This window comes from Lagopus leucura, unplaced genomic scaffold, assembly GCF_019238085.1.
Source record: "Lagopus leucura isolate 7727_CA_CO unplaced genomic scaffold, USGS_WTPT01 Super-Scaffold_100157, whole genome shotgun sequence".
Classification (NCBI taxonomy): domain Eukaryota; kingdom Metazoa; phylum Chordata; class Aves; order Galliformes; family Phasianidae; genus Lagopus; species Lagopus leucura.
In genome coordinates this window covers 20892081-20901892 of record NW_024962334.1, presented here as the reverse complement: position 1 = coordinate 20901892, position 9812 = coordinate 20892081, and the positions used below count along the sequence as shown (strand labels likewise).

The window sequence follows — 9812 nt, the reverse complement described above, 5'->3', positions numbered from 1 at the left end:
AAAAAAAAAAAAAAAAAAAAAAGCACTCAGTAGTCTAACTAAAATCCCTCCGCCTTCCAACTGCTCAGCTTCCCTTTAGCAGTGCAGTTCACTTCTACTGTTCAAATGAGTTCTAGACTGACCCCAGATTCTACCCACAGACTAGGAAATGAAATGCCAGTCCATGAAAGAATAAAATCTCATTAGAATGCTTCCCAGTACATGTATATTCACATACCAAATACAGGACAAGTCTAGTGCTTATTTTGACATCTTTAAACACAGTGCATTTACTAAATCAGAATTGTATTTCCATACTTCTAATCAGAATCAGCAGACCATTTGTCAACTCATCCCTGTGAGTCCACTGAAATACCTGTTCATAGTAGGAACACACATGTTCACACCACACCTGCTTTTTGAGAGCCTACAACATTCATTTAAGTTTCTTTCCCCAGTTTTCCTCTGCTGTGACTTCCTCCCACCTAGGATACAAAAATGACCTTTCATATGATGCAATTGCTGAATATCTTTATTGTTCTCTTCAATTCCCTCCTATTCCTGACTTTAATTACACACTTCTTTACATTAAGATAATATCTGGTGAAAAACAGATACAGTACATTCAGCGAAAATACATACATACATACATACATACAGCTACAACATACGCTGTTTCTTTACATTTAAACATCTCCCTCGAGTTATTATGGATAATTAGAATGAGTTTTCTGTGAGCAAAACTGCTTAACTCTTTTGTTGATAGCTGCAGTGCAGCTGTTTGAGAAAGGAACAAACACAATAGGGAAGTTAAAGTGAAATTGCATTTCTCAGAGGCAAACAGAAGTTTGTATGTATTCTGTGTTTCCTTGAAATTCCACAACGAAGGATAAAGAGTGGCTGGAGGGGAGGGGGGGGAGAATCTTAATTAGTTTGTTAGCCAAAGTGGCTGAAAATAATGCACCTAAAGCTATGCCATGCGAATAATGGTCTGCACACAGTGAAATAACCATCAGGGATATCTACTGCAGAAACCGTTGAAACTCATCAGAAGCGCAGAGATTACGGGAGATGGAGTGCAGAAATCTCAGAGGAAAGACAGAGACATTGGTCAATATTTATGAATGCAATTGTTCACTGACAACCAAGGGATTGCCTGATGCAGGAAGATCCCACTCCACATCTGCAAGGCAGCTGCCTCTCCTCCTCCCAGCCACCACTGCATTTTTTCTGACCTCACCATTTTTGCTCTTCACACCAAATTCTTGAATTTTTTATCTTTACTCAAGGAGCCTAAAGGGAAGCCTTCTGCCTCTCTGGGGCATGGGTAAGAGATGTTACTAGAAAACTCATTAACCTACTACAGACCTCTGATTATTACCCATTAATGAGCTTTCATCTCAGTGAAGAATCATCACGCAGGCAATGTTCTCCTTTATCCTCCCAGCAGCAGAGAACACTACTGAGAGGCTCAGGCAACCCCAACTGATCAACATATGGCTAGAAGGCTGGCATCACTGGCCAAATTTTGAGCTTTGTTTGGAGTTATCAACACAACATCAGGCTTTCTTGATGCCTGATGGGATGCACCTTTCTTAGAAGAGAAAAAGGATTTTTCTGCAGGGCTTTAAACAAGACTGAAGAGGGAAAGGGATAAAAATCAGTCTCAACAGTGATAAACTACAGAATGGCACACCAAAATTTGAGGGACTAAGAGCTAGTGAGATCCTTCACTCTTCTCCACAAGATGCTAGGTATAATGAAGCACTTTTGAATGATTGTACACCAATGCAGGCAGCATGAGGAAGAAGCAAGAGGAGCTTTACAATAAGGATGGTGAGGCACTGGATCAGGTTGCTGAGACAGGTGGTGGATGTCCCATCCCTGAAGACGTTCAAGGTCAGCCTGCACAGCACTCTGAGTAACTTGATCTAGCTGTAGGTGTTCCTGTTCACTGCAGGGGAGTTGGACTAAATGATCTTTAAAGGTCTCTTCCAACTCAAATAATTCCAGAAGGCTTGATTCAGTCCCAGAGCTATAACATCACTGGCAGAGTGAAACCTGGGATGCAGAATTCTGTGATTGGTATGTCATGATGGACAGCTCTAGGCTAGACAGGAAAGCCAGTAGAGGTGGGGTGGCACTTAAGGAAAGGGCTGAGCTCACAGCTGAAAATGATGCAATTGAGAGCCTGGATAAGGATTAAGAGATAAGCAAATGAAATGTATGTCCTTGAAGGAGTCTGCTTTAGGACACCCAGCCAAGATGACAACATCAATAACTTGTTCTATAACTAACAGATACCTCCAGATCAGCCACCCTTGTCCTTATGGGCGAGTTTAACTTGACAGACATTAACAGGAAATATCACACAGCTTATAAAAACAGGTTCAGGAGTCTCCTAAAACACTTTACAGATAGCTTCCTGGTAGAGGTACAAAGGGAGCTGACCAAAACTTCAACCCTGGCTATGGGGAGAGCAGCTTCAGGCTGCTCACAGAACTAGCTAACAAGGTTCCCACGGAACTGCAATGAGGTTCAACAGTGCTGATCTCTTTAATATCACCTCTTAAAAGCACAGGAACAGACAATTCCAAAATGTCGGAAGTCATGCAGAACTCAGTTTTAGGGCCAATTCTCTTTATTATTGTCATCAGTGACTATGACACAAGACTTGAAGGTATACTAAGTTTGTGGATGACAATTAAACAGAGGAGCTGTTGACTCCCTTAAGGAAGGGTAGAAAGGCATTGCAGAGAGATCCTGACAAATTAAAGGGCTGAGCAATCAGAAACCATATGAAATTTAACAAGAGAAAGCACTGAATTCTGCACCTGGAATGGGACATCCCCAGCTACTCGTACAAGGTGGGTGACAACAGACTGGGGAGCAGCCCCATGGAAAGGGATCAGGGGATTCTGGTGAGAGCCTGCAGTGCCAGCTGTAAATTCTGAACACATCTCACTTGGAGCAGGGAATACTGTGGGATTCCTAGAAGCACACGGTAACAGTACTTAGCACTTACACAACGCTTTCTATCATAGGATTTTAAAACCCTTTGCAGCAGAGATCATTATCATAACCTCCTTCTCATACACTGAGAAACCAAGGCAGAATGAAGTAAGGTGCCTGCAGTCACCAAGCAGGCAGAGAAGCACAGGATCCCACACAAGAACCTACCACCACTTCTTCATTAATCATTCTGCACACCCAGCATGAAGCCACAAATGTAACAGCAAGCCACCACCTGTCTGTTTCAAGCCAACAGAACACCCACTGAGCAACAAGATCACAAAGCGACTCAGAGCTCAGCATATTTCACTTCTTAAGATACCATATATCCCCGTAGTGTAGACTACAGCTCTACTTCCAAACAGCTTCCACATTTCGTACAAATCTCTCCAGTATTTGCTCAGAAATAGTACACACAGTACATACATCAGCAAGACTCACTCTGTTTGTTCCCTTTGCTGAAGACAAGGAAGATGACTAGTGCTAGCAATGTTTAACATGACGGGCTTCAAAACAAAACAGACTGTACTTCAGTAAAAACTCTCTTGCAGAACATCAGGCCACATCTATCAAGTATTTAAGCTTCTAAAAGATTGAAAACGGAATCTTCTGGCAGCCAAGACAGCAGATCAGTCATTCCTTGCGAACAGAGCAGGTACTTCCAGACATCAAATAAGAGAAAGCAAAACATCAAATAATCAGGATTATCCAAGCTATAACTAAGACAGAAGAGAACTAGCAAATCCCAGAGACAGCCTCTCTGGGCCAGTACCACTACAACAGTAATTTCAGTGCAGAAACAGTAACAGAGGGATATTAATGTCTGGAATGCATACTTTGAAATCTGCAAGGATACTCACAAAACCAATCTATTCCCATGTATTTCCACTTGTCCTATTTATCCAGAGCAGTGATCCTAGGATGGTCATATTCTTTCCTATTTCTCTCCTATTACACTTGCCTATTCCGTTTGGGCTCTCCTTCTAGTGAAACGCATTTTCTTTCTAATACTATGAAGCACTTTTTAAAAGCTACCATCAAAACTTGGAAAGGATAGGAAGTTTATTTAAATTTGTTTTTTTCTTTAATATGACAAACTCAGATTCCTTGTTTTGCTGGGAGTTATGGCTCATGCAGCCTGGATACAGGCTCAGATTACAACTGCACCAGGAGAGCGCATCTGGGCCACAGCAATCCATTCCTACCCTAGATTCAGAGAGATCGTGGATGCCCCATGCCTGGAGGCATTCAAGGCCAGGCTGGATGTGGCTCTGGCAGCCTGGTCTGGTGGTTGGTACCCTGCACATAGCAGGGGGATTGAAACTAGATGAGCATTGTGGTCCTTTTCAACCCAGTTCAACCCAGGCCATTCTACGATTCTATGATTCAGGAGGGGGGGAAAAAAAAAAAAAGAAAAAAAAAAAAAAAGGGGCATCAAAACTACCATAGCTGTCTTCAGACAATAACCTCTGCCTGGAAGCATCATTTTGGAACCCCCAGAAAATCTTCAGTGTCACTGAGGGCATTTAAACTACCAGTTACTCCTTTGGATATCTGTTTCCAATTCAAAACAAGACAGAAGATATGAATCAGACATGCCAATTTAATAGAAAAACTCAAACTGGCAACAGCACAACTTATTTTTACATTCCTATTCAAGTGCAAACATACATTACAAAATAAACCACGCGTAGCAAAACTGCATCTCATTTAACTAAACTCCAGAAAATTTGGTGCAGGCTGTTTAAATACAGACTTCAGATTTTGGAGGGAAGGGGATGTAATACGGAGACTGTTAAACTCCACAGTAGTGCTTCTCAGACACAAATATACACACACGCCCACATCTTGTAAGTGCTGAGGTGCGGCCTTTACTTGTAGCGAAACCTATTGCTACTCCTGAGCTTTTGTTGCCCTGTGATCAGAGAATTGAGGATCATGCATTCAGATGCAATGAAACGCTGAAGAAGTACAGAAAGACCTTACCATTTTACCTGGTAACAGCGCCATTACGCATTTTAGCCATCACTTAGATAACTCCAAAATAAAACCAATGCAACTCCTGTTCCTCCTTCATTATTTATCTGGAGTTTTTTCTGAGATACTTGGTAAGAAAGGGAAAATGCGGATTAATCAAGAATGCTTGTTTGCTAGAAGCTCCAGACTTAGCCACCAAGAAGCACTGCCAAAGGCACTTCCCGAGGTGACAAAAGTCACTGTGTAAGAGTTCAACTTCGGCCCAAGCACCAAAAGGAACTTGTATCACCAGAGCTGAACATTTCCTACCATCATGTACTTCATCAACCATTTCAGGTAAGCCTCTTTTCATCACAGGTTACTAAGGAAGCCTTCAGCCAGCTCTCACCTAGGCTACGTTAGGGTTTCTGAATGGAAGGACAGAGTGAGAAGGCACAGCTTTAAAAAACAAGGCAGAGGGCATTTTGCACTCACTGACCTCCTACTCCTTCCTCCACTGAGTTTCAGAATGCAGTTTTCACACACACCACTACCAGTCTGCCATGCACAGAAGTGCTTGAGGAGGCAAGTCCAAATTGCTAACCAACACCCAGACATTCATTTCCTACATCCCCAGAGCAAGGTCTGCATCTTATGCACACTATTTTTCATTACAACAAGCCTTTTTGTTGTTTGCAGTGCTCGACAGCCATTGCTCTGGGTAGACCTCAGAACACAAGTGAGATAAGCAGCCAGCTAGCAAGGAGTTCCTTACCCATGATCTTGTACACTTGACCATAGCTTTGCTCTCTGAAATAAACACAGTTATGGGCATACGTGGGCTTAAATTCACTCTTACTCTGCTTTTCTATAATCAATGTAGACTTCAAAATGGATTTACTATTGTTTGAGCAAGAGCAGAATTCATCTCTAAACCAGTGACCCTTGCAGGCACAAAACAGCACAACACAATGCACTGCCACAGAAGTCATACTGTCTGTATTTGAACTCTCTTGGTTATTTTCTCACCCCCATCTCTTAAAGCAAGCTGCCAGAATTTAGTTCCACTGCTATGACAGAATTCAGACAATACAGCACAACCTTAAAAATGAAGCACTGTGTATTTTAATGGCAAAACACACAAGGAGCTGTGAGCTTCTTGTTATAAATTGCTTCCAGGAGCCACAACGTTCCTGTGCTAATGTACAACTGAGTTAGCCACTGCTGCAATTGCTGTGTGCTTAATTCCTTCTTTGTCTATTACTTCTGCATCTTCACCAGAGAAGCCGTTAATGGAAGTACAATTACCAATTTTAAACAAAGGAAAAAAAATCTTCTATTGAAAAAGTTTGTGTGTTCTCAAATACCAAGGTAGTGATTTAAGTAGCCTACTGCAGAACTTCAACAGTTTTTTGGTGTGTTGCTCTCTGCAGTCTGCCAATGAAGAATCCCATTAAGTCATCAGTGAGCCCCGTTTTTACATAATGGCTTAGATTAATGGCAGAATACCAAGTACACCTAAAATGGACTTAATCCAGGAGTTTAAAAACTTACCGAATTAAGGCTTGCATCCATCCCTACAGAACCATATCTCTACGCAAAGTCGGTAACTCCATCAGCACAAATCTGATATCAAACAGCTCCTATAAGTAATTGGGATGTGAATTAAAGAGTATTTCTGCTCCTTAACATGGGTGCAGGCTTCAGGTGTAATTTCTAATTCACTGTGAAAAAGCAGCGCCTCCAAACAGGCCTTTATTAACCTTAAAGTCCAGACTGCAGGTTTGCTCACCCACAGCAGACCAAAGCTAGGCAGAGACTCATCTACACACGCCTCTGCACCTTCCTTTACATGAAACTACACCTCTCAAGTCAACGTTATGGCCAACATAAGCAAACAGATATCAAAGATGAGCTAGCTCTGGAAACCTCTGCCACAATGAGTTCTCCATTTCTTGTCCTCGAAGCCACTTGCTTAGTGTTGCTAGTTATTATTAACTTTCAACTAAAGCACATTCAGAAACCGATTCATAACCGATTCATCCGAGCCTATCATTTTAACTTTGCCAACAAAGTGTCATGTACGAAGAAAGAAAATACACACATGCCTAAACAAAGATGTTAAAATAGTACTCTAAGCACTTGATGGATGCAGGCTCTTCAAGACAGATTTTTTTTTGCTACTAAACCTCAAAAAAAAAAAAAAGAAAAAAAAAGACAGGAAGACTCAGAGGTGATGAACAATTCAAGCTCACTCAGAGAAAATATTTCAACATGAAAAAGCCCACAGAGCAAATGGAAGTCTGCTATAATGTTGCAGATTTTAGAAATACTGTCTTTTACAGATAACAGTTACATAAAGTACTAAAATTCAAGTGAAATCTGAAGAAAATACACAGAAAAAGTATCATCCTTGATAAGAAATGTTATGTCTATTGAGCCCAGTTATTTTAGCACTTAAAATACCATTACTCCTTTCAAGCACCCACAAAGCACTTCTCAAAAGCAGAATACTACCCGCTACCAACAGCATGCAATCCAACTATTTTCAGAATTACCACACGTGAGTACGTTTTTACTTAGCAGGAGATGAAAGTTCAAGCTATTCCCATCCCTCGCATTCCCCTTCTTTAGATCTGCAGAAAGATCACAGGTGCACACAGAATACCGTCGAATCAGGCAGCTTGCCATGAGAGGTACTACTGGGAACTGAGAGCACATAGTTCATTTGTGACAGAGTCACCAGAGGCAAAGCACAAGGAAGGAAAGCAAGGCTGAGAGGGATGTCAGATCTGCTGCTGGCACTCCCCACACAACTGATGGAAAGAAAGGCACCTGAGGTCTCCTACAGTCCCAAGGTTTCTCTAACTGCTGTCCCCAGAAATTCCTCCTGTGTTAGGCAAAAACAAGAAGAAAAGCCTGAGGCAAGATGTTTTACTTTCCACATCAACAGCAAGAATTCTGATGTCCCCATTTGAAAGTCAACCATACTGATTCCAAAAGCAGATGCAACTTCTCATTCTGCAAGGCAAACAGCCAGGTTTTCCCAGTCAGGTCAAAAGGAGAACAAACCTGCATGCACACTTCGACTTCTGGTGGATACCTGTATGCCACTGTCTGCCCTGTAACAGGTTTAAATACTAGTTTTGGTCCCACACTTACACATTCTTCTGTAACAACAAGGTTCAGGAGAACATCATGGGTGAGAGAGCAGGGAGCGATCTTTGCTTCTACTAGGCAAAAACAAAACAACAACAAAAATCCAACCAATTAATTAGGTTGTTTTCCTGTTTGAAGCAGGTGGCTAAATTCAGTAATGCTCAGCTTTGTTTACTCATTTTAGTCAAACTGAAGTAATCCCAGTTTAATATCAAATGAATGTTAACAGAGTCTAAACATGTGCAAACTCGCACCTCCATTTCCTGCTGGAAAACCTCAATTTGCTCTGAGCTGAGCACACAGACCTAAAAATGCCACCCAAGGGCTGAGGTGCTGCATCCCCAAATAACAACTGAAGAGAGAAGCGCTTCAAATCTGACATTTACCACCATCATCACAGGAATGGAGGCCTCCAGCCAGAATGCTGTTAGGTGCCAAACCAAACCGCAAAGCGATTTACAAAAGCCTGATCTTCTTACTGGAGCCATAATGGCAAACAGCATTGTACAGGCGCTTCATTTTAAACATCATGCAAAAGCAATGGAAGGTCTAGTCCTGTACACAGGAGAATCACACAGTCAAAAGGACTGTGAACGTAAGTGAAAACAATCCTTGCCCCAGTGAGGTATCAGAAGATGAGGGCGGGACCAGATGATCTCTGCTTCTTCAGAGAACCAGGGTGCTCAGCATGCTCCTCATGTCTGGGCTGCCAGGCCCAAGGCCCTGTGGGTGCTCCATCCATCAGCACTCCTGTAACCGGCTCCAGGAACCAAAGCTGCTGTGCCAAAACTTTTCCAATCAGCCTCTGGGACAGGGAACAGATCCAACAGTGCATCACAACTCAACACAACGCACTGACTGACTGACTTGGCAACTGCTTACAACAGGGGCATGCATTTACTCACATTTAGTACTTACTGTACTAACTCAGCAGCCTGCATAGGCCACATCACCTCAGAGACAGGGAAACCTTGACCGCTACCTCTTGGCTCCGACAAACCCACAAGTCAGTATGCCACAAGGAGCGGGAACCATGGAAAGCCACAGGCCTTGCTGTGCCAGAAACGAGCTCCCACAAGGATCACAAGCACGCAGACAGACTTTGCAGCACCACGCGAGCAGCCCGAGGCCCTCTACACACTGGCAGACCTGAGGCCCCGAGCTGCAGAGCAGCCTCACGCACTCAGCTGGCAGGGACCAGAGCTCGCTTCGGGGCACTGATCACACCTGCGACGGTTCCACCGCCTCCAACACCCACTGCGTTCACGTGGTTCAGCCGTGTATCTGCAGCACCACGGCAGGGACTCGCTTCCAGACTAAAAAGGGCAGAATTAGATAGACAGACGCTCCTTAAGGTTCTGCCCCTCGTTACACAAAGGGGACGCCACAAAGCAGCCCAAAGCCACGCCGCCGCCTCCGCGCCCAACGCGGCGCGGTTCAACCGCGACACCGGGCCTCCCTGTAGGAGGAGCCGGGGCAGGGCGCGGGGGGCGCCGCGCCACGTGGAGGGGCTGCGCTTCACGGACTGTTTTGGCGCGGCACGGCAGGCGCCCCCAGCCCCGCGGACAAAGGCCGCTGCCGAGGCGGGAAGCACCTCCCCGCCCGCCCGCTCGCCCGTCTCGGCCTGCGAGGGCTCTCACCTTGCCGCGAGTCGCCGCCGCCCGCGTTACCGGGCCAGCCGCCGTTGCCCGCGTTACCGGGCCAGC

At 44.1% G+C, this 9812-nt stretch overlaps 1 protein-coding gene across 1 annotated transcript in view; it reads right to left on the bottom strand.

Moving 5' to 3' along the window:
• The window catches only part of CDCA7L (cell division cycle associated 7 like), a 20188-nt gene extending 10382 nt beyond the window's left edge, over positions 1 to 9806 (bottom strand). Inside the window, exon 1 of the mRNA XM_042888613.1 lies at positions 9747 to 9806. The gene's annotated coding sequence lies outside the window, so the exon portion shown is untranslated. The remainder of the gene's footprint in view (positions 1 to 9746) is intronic.
• Positions 9807 to 9812: the final 6 nt, after the last annotated feature.